Raw genomic sequence first — 16,901 nt, forward strand, 5'->3', positions numbered from 1 at the left:
TGATAAATTGGATAGAATATCAGACCATTTGCGAATCCTTGTGGTCAATACATGAATTTATTCCTGGATTTATGATAAGTAGCCTTATATATTTCTGGAATACTACATCAAAATCACATATCTGTTGTAGTCTTTCAAATTTCTATAATATTTTTGGTCATATGGGCTTTTGCTTTCAATATGCAGTTGGTCGTGTCAAGGTTGTGGAGCTGCTGTTCGATTAAATGTCTTACTGGTATGTACTCTTCAGTGAAACTTCTCCTCCAGGCATTATATGAGTGTAGGTTCTATATGTAATCATCCACTTCGCTAAGTAACACGACTTACATACTTTCGTTTCCGTGTGCTGGACTTTTCTCGCTAAGCATCAATGCACTTTTTGATCGTACACCGGCAACCGATGCTACTAAAAGTGTCCACTAGGGGAATATGATAATACATATGTATTCTAGGTTGGATATTTCTCTTGATTGATTTCTCAGATGTTACGAGACTATTAAATACTAGGAAAACCCTTGGATAATCAAGGTGTTGTCACTTGACTCATATATTTAGTTACATTTTTAACAGAACTACAGAAGGTCCTAGGTATTGACTTTCTGATGAGAAAGTAGCGATTGGATGGATGAGCACATGCTAGCCAGTGTAGCACTTCTCTGGGCTTGCTGGGGGCGGCGATGGGTGGATGGTGCGCTTGGGGCGGCGCTGGCCTAGAGGAGGAAATACATCCATGGGAGGCTCGGTCCCAGCTCTCCTTCCTCCCTCCCTGCTCCCAATCCTATATATTTTAGATTTATTTGTGCAATTTCTTATGTGCTACTTTAACACCCTGATCTGGCAAGCACATAGGCTTGCTTCTTGTTTTGTGATCAAAAGTGAGCCTGGTAGTAGTGCAATATTATGCAACTTCTGAATTATTGGTGACTGAGCTATATTTGGCCATGTAGAGACTGCGTTTTCTTGCTGTCGGTTGTTGCCCAAGGCTGTGGAGCTCTGCGCCATTTTTAGGTTTGAGCTCTCTGCAGCTCGTGCTCCTCATCGTCATGGGCAGCGTGCAGTCCCTCTCTCACTTTCTCTTTCTGTGCACAGATCGGGCCCCACATGAGACAGCGGGGCGCGGTCTGCGTGATGGTGCTGCCTCATGAGATCCATGTACGGCGGTACTTCTTCGGTGCGGGGATGTGCGGTGGCTCGGATACGGATGCTGCGGGCGGCGGACGGAGGAGGAAGCGTCGGTTACGGTCGGCGAGGTACGGCCCTTTACCTACATTGTGACCCCATGTGTCCGTTATACACTTCTACTTCTCCCCAATTTGTTATCTTGCATGCTCTGTGATGGCTATTTCTCATTCTTGGACTTGCACAGAGATTGGAGCCAGGTCTCGCTCATGTTCTCTAGATCTACATATATATTTGGATGTGTATTGGATTTTTAATTTATTTTTCTGGTCATATTTTCCATATATGAATATTTAGAGTTCTGAGGAATCCAATTTGTTTTCCAAGCTTGTTGCCCAGCATTTTCTTCAGCTGGTAATATATTTGTCCTCCTCTTTAGTATACTGCTAGGTTGCAATTTGTTATCTAATCGCAATTTTGGTATTGTGTGTTATGGTTCAGTCAAAAGCTCACGAAATAGAGTGCATGAATATTGGTGTTGATCCCCTTCCCAAGATAGCTAGAAGATGTGAATATTGTGAATATTTACTGCAGGCATGAACAATTAATATTAAGGGGTGGCCACAACATGGCGTAGCAATCAGAAACTTAAGATTTGATGTTAAGTTGAAGCATGTGGCGACCCTTCCCCTATTGTACTGCCTGCAGACGCAGGTGACGCCCATGGCCTCACCGTCTAGGTCAGACTTGGGTAAGAATAGATCGTTCAGAGATTTAATATAGTTGTACAGAATATCCTGGCGAACATCGAGTATGCTGGCGGTGGCTCGAGCCATGTGGGACGACAGTGAGCACCGGTGAGCGCAGGGTGCAGTGCAGCGGTCTAGACAGACGGTGGGGGTGGGAACCAAAGTGAGCATCTGTATAAAAGGATGCACTTTCCCCAGTGAGGTAGTATTGCAGTTCATGGCATAGTATATTTTTTACATCTTCATTCTAAATGAAACTTCCAGTGCATAGCTTTACTGAAGGCAGTATGGTTGGATGGTACTTTTGGGAAGTGTACATTATATATAAAGTAAGTTACACAATTGTAGCATCTGTATAAAAGGATGCATCTTCCCAGTGAGGTAGTATTGCAGTTCATGACATAGTATATTTTTTACATCTTCATTCTAAATGAAACTTCCAGTGCATAGCTTTACTGAAGGCAGTATGGTTCACCGTGGATGGTACCTTTCATGTGTAGTTAATTTACCCTGCCCGAGTGATTTGGTGATGCATTTGTTTGATAAAATGAGAACTGAAACTTCGCGCTCAATTTTTTTCATTTAGACTCACGATATATATAGGTTGAACTGCAGCGTTTACAGGGAGAGATCATGCATAAGTTACACGACAAGGCTGACCCTATAGCCATCCCTACATTTGGGAGTTAAACTCACTGCTGGTAGAATGGTAGAATCACATGGATTTGGGAGAGCTCTGCCTATCCAAACTTATCAATGAAATCAAAAAGTGGTAGACTTGCCCGTCTATAAGTTATTGACTTGGATGTCCTGCTGATGTCTTTGAAATAAAAATACTATGACGTGGGATAGGTTTCGGTTGAGGGGCACAATATAAACAAAAGTGTATATACATACCAAGAATGTAGGGCTCATCCAAGTTAAGAGGAATTGCTTGGATTTTATAAGTTATCTAAATATATGTTTCCATATTAACATACAGGGTGTCAACCGTTAAGGCGTTAAGCTAATAGGGTGGTGAAGAAGCTAAATGTGTGGATTACCAATGAAAATTTTAATAATGTGGATCTTTTACTTACCCATCAATGGTGGTCTTTTTCCCCTCTTAAGTTCTTCTCCAAGATAGCGATGTACATTAGCTTGGACTGTGGCGTTGGACAGTGATGGCTTTCTAACAGATTGCATTATCATTTAAAAAAAATACATTTCTTTAAGATTTCCTACTATTTCTCTAAATGTGTTGTTTTAGGATTCTGAAATGACAACATATTATCTTAGGATTCTAAAATGTTCTATCTGTTTTGTCCTCTATCAAGTGTTAGGTAAATCTTAGGACGAGCAGCGGTTGACTCATGTCGTGGATGGTTGTGGTTGATGGCGTCGATGGGTGTGCTTGAGTACTTGGTCAACGGATTAGATGGAGTGGAGGCAACAAAGGGAGGTGTAGCAGAACAAGGTGAGGCAGAGGGTTAGGTAGATGAGTTAACAGAAGAGATTGGACCGTTAACTCAAATCGTGATGGGATTGGCGGTATGAGCTAAGAATAGTGGTGAAAATTCTTTACGCGGGGCGAACATTTGTATAGTTTCTGATTCCTGTGGTATTGGTTAAGGGGTGGTATTGGCAAGGGGCTTAAGATCTTGAACCAAACTTTGTTTTGTCTTTGCTACTTATAGTAGAAATATTCTTCTTGGAATTAGTAGTCTTTTTAGGCTTCTTTTATGATGCTACATCTTTCGGTACAATAACCATAATTTGCTGACGGAGCATATACAAAAGCATAAAAGCTGAAAAAATAATAAGAAATCATACTAAATTGTCGTATGTTACTGCAGCACTTTGATGGATTGGTGTAAATTACAGGCTAATTCTTAATACTAAATTAAGTAAAATTTATAGCTTATTCTGCTATTTGAGCGATGTAAATCTTGCAACCACCAACTGATGCTTTTGAGGTTTAACTTTTCCTTCTGTGTTGAGTAGGTTGGTCTAATGGTGAAGAGCTTCCAGGGTTTGCAAGGTGTGGTTGTAGGAGAAATACTCGAATTGGCTCCTGAAGGTATGATGCCTCGTTCTGATTTGTTTTTCTAAGAGTGAGACATGTGTTTGTGTGTGGTTCTTGTGTTCTTGCATGATTTGGATGTTCAGCGAGCGTGTGATGTGAACACTGGATCATGTTTAGTTTGATAATAATGGCATTTTGTTCCTGTCATGTTCATTAGTGAAGGGATAGGACTATACCAATGTAGATTGTTTATTACTCTGTTATTTTCTGCAACTGATGCACATGTTCACATGTTAGAACATGGATAGGCACTTCTGGATTATGCCTAAAGTATTTAGTTTGAAGCATATGTTGCTTAGGATTTTTTTTGGTAAAAGCTGAAACTATATTTTTTTCAAGTTGTGGGAGCTGATCATAACTTCACTTATGTTTGCGATGGTATGAGACGGGGAGCAGGGCCATTATTTCTTTGAATTGTGTAAATTTCTCTGCTCTCGATCATGTCATGACTCTTGGGCATCCTTTACTATCTCCCTCGTTTTAGCATTCAATTTGTAAACAGCTAGCTTAGAGGAACCGGCAGGCGGCACAAATATTTGAGTTACTATTTTCCCGGTTCTCTGTGTCTCTTCCTCGATCGATGTCTTCTCTCACTCTCATTCCTCTTGGCTGCAGAGAATGAAGGAGGAGGGGTGTGAGTGGTATATAGCAGAACTTTTGCTCCACTCCGGTCTGATCGTCTACGCCGGCCGGAGGACGGCCAGGAGTTGCCCGCCTGCTTCCTAAAATCCGCGAGGAAGCTGGAGCTTCCGGTTCACTTTTGCTACAGACCTAGGTATGTGTTCCGTGTGGCTACAATTGAATTTTCGTGTATAGCAAAACTTTTGTTCCACTTCTTAGTTGATTGAGGAATATTGGATGCATAACAACATTTATTCGTTTGTCTTAAATTGTTTAAATAGTTCGACTTCTACTCTGTTTTTTTTGGACTAGATCTCACTGAAATTAGAAGTTCTGTTAATTCTACTATTTCTCTATGCTATTCTTTACAAACAGAGGACAATGAAATCATATAGTACGCTGATTGCTACGCTAGGATGGAGATGAGGCTGACCTTCTCCGGAAGACTGGCGCTAACTAGAGCAACGTTGGCATGTGCCGGCACCTCCACCGTAGTTCGACAAACGTCTCTGGACCTGGTCGCCTCCCAGTCTTTTCCTCGGGTCAGCATGATTCCTTGCCCTCGCCAAAAAACTGTATGGTTTTGTTCATTTGTTTTATAGGTAACTGAATATATTGTGCTACTATTGAATTGTTTGTTATGAGCAAATGTCATTAAACCATGTAGATAACAGGCCACAGATTGTCGTGAGTTCGCCTGAAGGATTATCTGGTCATGTCTATGGGAGGCCCAAGAGGCGAGGGTGATGACAAGGCCATATTTATGTTCTGGATAGGTAAGCTAAAATGTCTTATTGCGGGGTCTGTGCATATGTTATTATAATGTATATAGGGTCCCTAAGCATCCTACTTTCACCTTTTGTGCTAATTTTGTTTGTCTTTTAATGTTTTTTTTATCTCTCTGAATCATCTAGCATAAACGAAAATCATGAATTTGTAATTTGTAACGAAGAGATCTGTGACAAGTTGAGTAATGTATATGCAGGGGTCACAACCATTGCCGGGAGAAAGTCAACGAGAAGTGGAGACATGCATGATCCAAGTGATGATGCATGAATGTTTACTAACGCTGAAATTTGCTATAGCAGCAGTAGATTGACAGAGAAAACCAAGCAATGCTGGAGATTCAGCTCCAGCCTGATGGACTGATATCAGGATGAAGCTGGTTTTCCTCTAGGTACATTCCACCTAAACCCTGCAATTGTACTTTTCACAAAAGAATACTGTTCTTATTTGAAGCCAAACACTGATAAATTCGTTGTTCATGAGGAGAAGTACCAATAAAACTGCCAATACTAATTTATTCAGTTTGAACTCTTACAGGCGTTGCCTTGCTTTTTTGCTACTGGTTTCTTTGGCTACATGCTTTGCGTTGTGATACGTCTCCAACGTATCGATAATTTCTTGTGTTCCATGCCACATTATTGATGTTATCTACATGTTTTATGCACACTTTATGTCATATTCGTGCATTTTCTGGAACTAACCTATTAACAAGATGCCGAAGTGCCGATTCTTTGTTTTACTGCTGTTTTTGGTTTCAGAAATCCTAGTAAAGAAATATTCTCGGAATTGGACGAAATAAAAGCCCGGAGGCCTATTTTCTCACGAAGCTTCCGGAAGTCCGAAGGAGAGACGAAGAGGGGCCACGGGGGCGCCAAACCCTAGGGCGGCGCGGCCCCCCTTGGCCGCGCCGGCCTGTGGTGTGGGCCCCCTGTGCCGCCTCTTGACCTGCCCTTCCGCCTACAAATAGCCTCCGTGACGAAACCCCCGGTACCGAGAGCCACGATACGGAAAACATTGCGAGACGCCGTCGCCGCCGATCCCATCTCGGGGGATCCTGGAGATCGCCTCCGGCACCTGCCGGAGAGGGGAATCATCTCCCGGAGGACTCTACACCGCCATGGTCGCCTCCGGTGTGATGAGTGAGTAGTCTACCCCTGGACTATGGGTCCATAGCAGTAGCTAGATGGTTGTCTTCTCCCCATTGTGCTATCATTGTCGGATCTTGTGAGCTGCCTATCATGATCAAGATCATCTATATGTAATTCTATATGTTGCGTTTGTTGGGATCCGATGAATAGAGAATACTTGTTACGTTGATTATCAAAGTTATGCTTATGTGTTGTTTATGATCTTGCATGCTCTCCGTTATTAGTAGATGCTCTGGCCAAGTAGATGCTTTTAACTCCAAGAGGGAGTACTTATGCTCGATAGTGGGTTCATGCCTGCATTGACACCTGGGACGATGACGAGAAAGTTCTAAGGTTGTGTTGTGCTTGTTGCCACTAGGGATAAAACATTGATGCTATGTCTAAGGATGTAGTTGTTGATTACATTACGCACCATACTTAATGCAATTGTCCGTTGCTTGCAACTTAATACTGGAGGGGTTCGGATGATAACCTCGAAGGTGGACTTTTTAGGCATAGATGCGGTTGGATGGCGGTCTATGTACTTTGTCGTAATGCCCAATTAAATCTCACTATACTCATCATGATATGTATGTGCATGGTCATGCTCTCTTTATTTGTCAATTGCCCAACTGTAATTTGTTCACCCAACATGCTGTTCGTCTTATGGGAGAGACACCTCTAGTGAGCTGTGGACCCCGGTCCAATTCTCTTTACTTGAAATACAATCTACTGCAATACTTGTTCTACTTGTTTTCTCTGCAAACAATCATATTCCACACAATACGGTTAATCCTTTGTTACAGCAAGCCGGTGAGATTGACAACCTCACTCGTTTCGTTGGGGCAAAGTAGCTTGGTTGTGTTGTGCAGGTTCCACGTTGGCGCCGGAATCTGCGGTGTTGCGCCGCACTACATCTCGCCGCCATCAACCTTCAACGTGCTTCTTGGCTCCTCCTGGTTCGATAAACCTTGGTTTCTTTCTCGAGGGAAAACTTGCTGTCTGTGCTCATCATACCTTCCTCTTGGGGTTGCCCAACGAACGTGTGAAATACACGCCATCAAGCATATTTTACGGCGCCGTTGCCGGGGAGATCAAGACACGCTGCAAGGGGAGTCTCCACTTCTCAATCTCTTTACTTTGTTTTTGTCTTGCTTTATTTTATTTACTACTTTGTTTGCTGCACTATATCAAAATACAAAAAAATTAGTTGCTAGTTTTACTTTATTTGCTATCTTGTTTGCTATATCGAAAACACAAAAAAATTAGTTTACTTGCATTTACTTTACTTATTTCATCATGTTTCCTTTTGATTTTACCACAAAGAACATACCGGTAGGACGTGGGTCTATAGTTGGGAGAAATAATATAGAAGAATTCTTCAACCATGTTAGTACCATTGAAAATTTTGAAGATAGACACTTGGTAGATCTTGCGCCTACTTATGAAATTGCTGCCGCACATTTAGTTCGCTTGTTGGAAACTAAATTTGTTAATCTTAATCCTATAATCCAACACATGTTTTTCACGCTTGGTGATATGGAAGAAGGGGAAAAGAAAGATTTTGTATTAGAAACCCTTCTTAGAGAATTTGGTGGTCTAGCAAGAGAAGCTAGAAAGGTGTTTGCTAAATTTAATATGCTTGGTTCTCCTACTAATTTTGTTAGTCTCCTTGAAAAGATGGATATGGATAGAATAAGATACACTAATAATATTGATGATGGAGGGGAGATCAAAGCACCAATACCATGTAAGCTCCTAGCTATGAATGATGCACTAGAAAATAACTATGCTTGGCTTGTTCCTGAAAATTTGTTTGATGAGAGTAGCACACCTAAGACTAATGAAAAGGGAGATGCTAAAACTTATGTATCTAATATAATATGCCTAGTTGATAAAACTCCACACCTCGCTGAGAATGCACCACCCTTCAATAATACTTGATACACACTTTCTGCGCCTAGCTGAAAGGCGTTAAAGAAAAGCGCTTATGGGAGACAACCCATGTTTTTACCTACAGTACTTTGTTTTTATTTTGTGTCTTGGAAGTTGTTTACTACTGTAGCAACCTCTCCTTATCTTAGTTTTGAGTTTTGTTGTGATAACCCAGATTTTCCAGCTGAATAAATACTTTGAGTAAAATAATATTTGGTTTTTCATTTCTGTTTTTGCTAATCTGTAATGTTGAAGATGAATATTAATCTTTGCATGTTAAATAAAAATGAAGGGGCTAATCAAAGTAGAGACTTCAATTGATTTGATTTGCTTATGCATGTTCACTAGTACTGCTAATGCATATATATACTTGTATCGCTGGAGCTAACTAGTAGTAGTACCAAAGCAGATTTAGCTTTGGAATTCTTTTACACGCACGGCCTCAAGTACAAACGGATGGAGCTGAGATATGTCGGCAAGGTCGGCCAGTCCTGCGTGGACCTCTGCATGTCCAAGGAAAATGAGTCAGCTTATACGTGTCACCTAGAGATAGGAGAGAAAGTTGTAGTGTCACACGCAGTTTAGATTTTTAGTCACATAGACGGTTCTCACGTTCTATAAATAGCTACTGCTGTGGTTAGTTTACACTAGTCAACCTGAGTCCGTAGATAGAGAAATAGAGACACGCCAGTGAGAGAGCTATGCCAATACAAATTTATCAAGAAGGGAATACAGAGATGCTGCCGAAATGAACATGAGAGCAGATCCATAGAGTGGTGGATATACACTTGGTTTTCATCGCTAGGTGGGAATGGTCGTTCCATAGTACTGATATTGCTGACAGGGGTGTCACCGAGGCAAGTAGTAACTTATCCTAATCCATTGTTATCCTCGTTGATCATGCAAGTAGCTGTTCAGCTAACCTCCTTCACTTGAATTCCCTTTGAATATCACTTGAATCCTTGTTATCATATTGCTATTGTTGAATCCTCGTTATCATGCTGAATATTGTTGCACATGATCCTTGGTCATGTTTGATCATTTTGTTGTTGGAGAGAGACGGGTAGTCATCTCCGGCTTGTTGAAATATCATAATCTGCAGGAGCTCGTGTGGAGCCTTGAGGTTGTTGATCTCAAGATAGTGATTGTATCATTTACCTGCGAATATCTTGATCTTGTTGTATTGGTATCACGACGGCAAACATATTGTACCGGTCACAGTTCAGGTATGGGACTGTCTGTGTTCTCCGCTGGGGACGGCCTCTGTTCGGGAACGTGTCGGTGATGGATCCGTAGGAGCGACCGACATCAGTAGGTCAGAGTGTACGGGTCTTAGCGGATAAAAGAACACTGCTTGGCTAGCGTCGGTGGAGCTAGTCAAGACTGTCGATGTCGGAGTACCCCTCCGCAGAGCGTATAAGTGTGGATATTCACCCCTGTGACTCCCGGGTTGGGAAGCTTGCTGTCATGTGTGATGCCAATATATTCCTTGTCTATTTTCGTTAAGTTCCATTCTTTTGATGTATCCATGATATCCGATTCCGACTGACACTTTGTTATTGTTCATTTGATTCCTCCTAATTTATTGGTCATCTATTCTTCCGTTGTATCTACTTGCTGAGTATGCCCTCATACTCACCATTGCCATTTTCATTATTTTGCAGAAATAGGTTTTGGTGAGTTTGATGGAGAAGCGTAGGAGTAGTACACGGGAAGGGAAAATAAATATTGCTTCATGACTTGTGTAATAGAAAAGATAATGAATAAAGTGTTTTTTTTACCTTTATTATATGTCTTAGTTTTTAGCCTTACATGTTTATAATCGGAAGGTTATAAATATGTGGCGTTGTCACGACTAGGCCCGGTTTCGGGGCGTGACAATTTAGTGGTATCAGAGCTTAGGTTAAACAACAATAAAATTTTGCAACAAATATGGGATAACAGGGTAGTTTTAGCGCGTAAGTTAGAATCGCTTGGATGTAGTATTTTTATTCCTATTGGATGCCTTTGATTGCAGTACCATATTATGGATTGCCATGATGGGATGTTCTGCTAGAATAGTACACTAGTATTTATAACGCATTTGCTTGACTTTGCTCCGTATAGCATGATGCATGCTTCTTGTTCTTAACCACCAATAATTTTTGGCAAAGTTGTTAGATAAAATGACGCATTTTAGTTTTAGAAAATGTAAGTTTGGTTTGGTCTTGAATTTCGGGGACGAAATTCCAATAAGGTGGGTAGAATGTGATAACCCAGATTTTCCAGCTGAATAAATACTTTGAGTAAAATAATATTTGGTTTTTCATTTCTGTTTTTGCTAATCTGTAATGTTGAAGATGAATATTAATCTTTGCATGTTAAATAAAAATGAAGGGGCTAATCAAAGTAGAGACTTCAATTGATTTGATTTGCTTATGCATGTTCACTAGTACTGCTAATGCATATATATACTTGTATCGCTGGAGCTAACTAGTAGTAGTACCAAAGCAGATTTAGCTTTGGAATTCTTTTACACGCACGGCCTCAAGTACAAACGGATGGAGCTGAGATATGTCGGCAAGGTCGGCCAGTCCTGCGTGGACCTCTGCATGTCCAAGGAAAATGAGTCAGCTTATACGTGTCACCTAGAGATAGGAGAGAAAGTTGTAGTGTCACACGCAGTTTAGATTTTTAGTCACATAGACGGTTCTCACGTTCTATAAATAGCTACTGCTGTGGTTAGTTTACACTAGTCAACCTGAGTCCGTAGATAGAGAAATAGAGACACGCCAGTGAGAGAGCTATGCCAATACAAATTTATCAAGAAGGGAATACAGAGATGCTGCCGAAATGAACATGAGAGCAGATCCATAGAGTGGTGGATATACACTTGGTTTTCATCGCTAGGTGGGAATGGTCGTTCCATAGTACTGATATTGCTGACAGGGGTGTCACCGAGGCAAGTAGTAACTTATCCTAATCCATTGTTATCCTCGTTGATCATGCAAGTAGCTGTTCAGCTAACCTCCTTCACTTGAATTCCCTTTGAATATCACTTGAATCCTTGTTATCATATTGCTATTGTTGAATCCTCGTTATCATGCTGAATATTGTTGCACATGATCCTTGGTCATGTTTGATCATTTTGTTGTTGGAGAGAGACGGGTAGTCATCTCCGGCTTGTTGAAATATCATAATCTGCAGGAGCTCGTGTGGAGCCTTGAGGTTGTTGATCTCAAGATAGTGATTGTATCATTTACCTGCGAATATCTTGATCTTGTTGTATTGGTATCACGACGGCAAACATATTGTACCGGTCACAGTTCAGGTATGGGACTGTCTGTGTTCTCCGCTGGGGACGGCCTCTGTTCGGGAACGTGTCGGTGATGGATCCGTAGGAGCGACCGACATCAGTAGGTCAGAGTGTACGGGTCTTAGCGGATAAAAGAACACTGCTTGGCTAGCGTCGGTGGAGCTAGTCAAGACTGTCGATGTCGGAGTACCCCTCTGCAGAGCGTATAAGTGTGGATATTCACCCCTGTGACTCCCGGGTTGGGAAGCTTGCTGTCATGTGTGATGCCAATATATTCCTTGTCTATTTTCGTTAAGTTCCATTCTTTTGATGTATCCATGATATCCGATTCCGACTGACACTTTGTTATTGTTCATTTGATTCCTCCTAATTTATTGGTCATCTATTCTTCCGTTGTATCTACTTGCTGAGTATGCCCTCATACTCACCATTGCCATTTTCATTATTTTGCAGAAATAGGTTTTGGTGAGTTTGATGGAGAAGCGTAGGAGTAGTACACGGGAAGGGAAAATAAATATTGCTTCATGACTTGTGTAATAGAAAAGATAATGAATAAAGTGTTTTTTTTACCTTTATTATATGTCTTAGTTTTTAGCCTTACATGTTTATAATCGGAAGGTTATAAATATGTGGCGTTGTCACGACTAGGCCCGGTTTCGGGGCGTGACATTTGTTGTGCCAAGTTAAGCCGTTGATAGAAAAGTAAGTACTAGATTTGGATTACTGCGCAGTTCCAGATTTCTTTGCTGTCACGAATCTGAGCCCACTGCCCTGCAGGAAGCTCAGAAAATTATGCCAATTTACGTGCATGATCCTCAGATATGTACGCAACTTTCATTCAATTTGAGCATTTTCATTTGAGCAAGTCTGGTGCCATTTTAAAATTCGTCAATACGAACTGTTCTGTTTTGACAGATTCTGCCTTTTATTTCGCATTGCCTCTTTCGCTATGTTGGATGAATTTCTTTGATCCACTAATGTCCAGTAGCATTATGCAATGTCCAGAAGTGTTAAGAATGATTGTGTCACCTCTGAATATGTCAATTTATATTGTGCACTAACCCTCTAATGAGTTGTTTCGAGTTTGGTGTGGAGGAAGTTTTCAAGGATCAAGAGAGGAGTATGATGCAACATGATCAAGGAGAGTGAAAAGCTCTAAGCTTGGGGATGCACCCGGTGGTTCACCCCTGCATATATCAAGAAGACTCAAGCGTCTAAGCTTGGGGATGCCCAAGGCATCCCCTTCTTCATCAACAAATTATCAGGTTCCTCCCCTGAAACTACATTTTTATTCGGCCACATCTTATGTGCTTTTTCTTGGAGCGTCGTTTTGTTTTTGTTTTGTTTGAATAAAATGGATCCTAGCATTCACTTTATGGGAGAGATACACACTCCGCTGTAGCATATGGACAAATATGTCCTTGGTTTCTACTCATAGTATTCATGGCGAAGTTTCTCCTTCGTTAAATTGTTATATGGTTGGAATTGGAAAATGATACATGTAGTAATTGCTATAAATGTTTTGGGTAATGTGATACTTGGCAATTGTTGTGCTCATGTTTAAGCTCTTGCATCATATGCTTTGCACCCATTAATGAAGAAATACATAGAGCATGCTAAAATTTGGTTTGCATATTTGGTTTCTCTAAGGTCTAGATAATTTCTAGTTTTGAGTTTGAACAACAAGGAAGACGGTATAGAGTATTATAATGCTTTCAATATGTCTTTTATGTGAGTTTTGCTGTACTAGTTCATCCTTGTGTTTGCCTCAAATAACCTTGCTAGCCTAAACCTTGTATCGAGAGGGAATACTTCTCATGCATCCAAAATACTTGAGCCAACCACTATGCCATTTGTGTCCACCATACCTACCTACTACATGGTATTTTCCAGCCATTCCAAAGTAAATTGCTTGAGTGCTACCTTTAAAATTCCATCATTCACCTTTGCAATATATAGCTCATGGGACAAATAGCTTAAAAACTATTGTGATATTGAATATGTAATTATGCACTTTATCTCTTATTAAGTTGCTTGTTGTGCGATAACCATGTTTACCGGGGAACGCCATCAACTTGTTGTTGAATTTCATGTGAGTTGCTATGCATGTTCGACTTGTCGGAAGTAAGGGCGATCTACACTGAGTTGAATGGTTTGAGCATGCATATTGTGAGAGAAGAACATTGGGCCGCTAACTAAAGCCATGTTCCATGGTGGAAGTTTCAGTTTTGGACAAACATCCTCAAATCTCTAATGAGAAAAGAATTAATTGTTGTTGAATGCTTAAAGCATTAAAAGAGGAGTCCATTATCTCGTTGTCTATGTTGTCCCGGTATGGATGTCTAAGTTGAGAATAATCAAAAGCGAGAAATCCAAATGCGAGCTTTCTCCTTAGACCTTTGTACAAGCGGCATAGAGGTACCCCTTTGTGATACTTGGTTAAAGCATATGTATTGCGGTGATAATCCAGGTAGTCCAAGCTAATTAGGACAAGGTGCGAGCACTATTAGTACACTATGCATGAGGCTTGCAACTTATAAGATATAATTTACATGATGCATATGCTTTATTACTACCGTTGACAAAATTGTTTCATGTTTTCAAAATCAAAGCTCTAGCACAAATATAGCAATCGATGCTTTTCCTCTATGAGGACCATTCTTTTTACTTTTATGTTGAGTCAGTTCACCTATTTCTCTCCACCTCAAGAAGCAAACACTTGTGTGAACTGTGCATTGATTCTTACATACTTGCTTATTGCACTTATTATATTACTCTATGTTGACAATATCCATGAGATATACATGTTACAAGTTGAAAGCAACCGCTGAAACTTAATCTTCTTTTGTGTTGCTTCAATACCTTTACTTTGAATTATTGCTTTATGAGTTAACTCTTATGCAAGACTTATTGATGCTTGTCTTGAAATGCTATTCATGAAAAGTCTTTGCTTTATGATTCACTTGTTTACTCATGTCATACACATTGTTTTGATCGCTGCATTCACTACATATGCTTTACAAATAGTATGATCAAGTTTATGATGGCATGTCACTCCGTAAATTATCTTTGTTATCGTTTTACTCGCTCGGGACGAGCAGAACTAAGCTTGGGGATGCTGATACGTCTCCAACGTATCGATAATTTCTTGTGTTCCATGCCACATTATTGATGTTATCTACATGTTTTATGCACACTTTATGTCATATTCGTGCATTTTCTCGGAACTAACCTATTAACAAGATGCCGAAGTGCCGCTTGTCGTTTTCGCTGTTTTTGGTTTCAGAAATCCTAGTAAAGAAATATTCTCGGAATTGGACGAAATAAAAGCCCAGAGGCCTATTTTCTCACGAAGCTTCCGAAGTCCGAAGGAGAGACGAAGAGGGGCCACAGGGCGCCAAACCCTAGGCGGCGCGGCCCCCCTTGGCCGCGCCGGCTCGTGGTGTGGGCCCCCGTGCCGCCTCTTGACCTGCCCTTCCGCCTACAAATAGCCTCCGTGACGAAACCCCCGGCACCGAGAGCCACGATACGGAAAACATTACCGAGACGCCGTCGCCGCCGATCCCATCTCGGGGATCCTCGGAGATCGCCTCCGGCACCTCGCCGGAGAGGGGAATCATCTCCCGGAGGACTCTACACCGCCATGGTCGCCTCCGGTGTGATGAGTGAGTAGTCTACCCCTGGACTATGGGTCCATAGCGAGTAGCTAGATGGTTGTCTTCTCCCCATTGTGCTATCATTGTCGGATCTTGTGAGCTGCCTATCATGATCAAGATCATCTATATGTAATTCTATATGTTGCGTTTGTTGGGATCCGATGAATAGAGAATACTTGTTACGTTGATTATCAAAGTTATGCTTATGTGTTGTTTATGATCTTGCATGCTCTCCGTTATTAGTAGATGCTCCGGCCAAGTAGATGCTTTTAACTCCAAGAGGGAGTACTTATGCTCGATAGTGGGTTCATGCCTCGCATTGACACCGGGACGGTGACGTGAAAGTTCTAAGGTTGTGTTGTGCTGTTGCCACTAGGGATAAAACATTGATGCTATGTCTACGGATGTAGTTGTTGATTACATTACGCACCATACTTAATGCAATTGTCCGTTGCTTGCAACTTAATACTGGAGGGGGTTCGGATGATAACCTCGAAGGTGGACTTTTTAGGCATAGATGCGAGTTGGATGGCGGTCTATGTACTTTGTCGTAATGCCCAATTAAATCTCACTATACTCATCATGATATGTATGTGCATGGTCATGCTCTCTTTATTTGTCAATTGCCCAACCGTAATTTGTTCACCCAACATGCTGTTCGTCTTATGGGAGAGACACCTCTAGTGAACTCGTGGACCCCGGTCCAATTCTCTTTACTGAAATACAATCTACGCAATACTTGTTCTACTGTTTTCTCTCGCAAACAATCATATTCCACACAATACGGTTAATCCTTTGTTACGACAAGCCAGGTGAGATTGACAACCTCACTCGTTTCGTTGGGGCAAAGTAGCTTGGTTGTGTTGTGCAGGTTCCACGTTGGCGCCGGAATCTCCGGTGTTGCGCCGCACTACATCTCGCCGCCATCAACCTTCAACGTGCTTCTTGGCTCCTCCTGGTTCGATAAACCTTGGTTTCTTTCTGAGGGAAAACTTGCTGCTGTGCTCATCATACCTTCCTCTTGGGGTTGCCCAACGAACGTGTGAAATACACGCCATCACGTTGCTTGAAGCCAGGTTTTAGCAATGGTGTCAACCTCCATTGAGCCGTTGCCGACCTCCACCGAGCAGTCGCTGCTTCTCCTAGGGCCCCTGTCTCGGTCCTCTCCAACAAGGGTATATATCAAGAAGGTTGTTGGTGAAAGGGGCGAGTTCCGTAGACGAGTGCACCATGGGATGAAGGAGGTGAGAACCAGGGGCCTTTTGGCAATGGCATATGTATATCTCGGCTTGGTTAGTAGTATCTAAAATTCTTAAATTCGTAGAACATTCTAATTGCTCTTAAATGAACGTTGTGCAATTGCAATGTGTGATAAGTACATATATGTAATATATAAATTGCTCTAAAATGAACGTTGTGCAATTTATTCATTTTTCCCTTTTTCACATCCGTATATTCTGGTTGTCTGTAACTAGCTTCTAATTGTTAGAAGCATGCATCTAATTATTCATTTCCTGCATCTTTCCTTGCATAAATAGCTTCATGTTA

The sequence above is a fragment of the Lolium rigidum genome, chromosome 1 (genome assembly GCF_022539505.1).
Source record: "Lolium rigidum isolate FL_2022 chromosome 1, APGP_CSIRO_Lrig_0.1, whole genome shotgun sequence".
NCBI classification, from domain to species: domain Eukaryota; kingdom Viridiplantae; phylum Streptophyta; class Magnoliopsida; order Poales; family Poaceae; genus Lolium; species Lolium rigidum.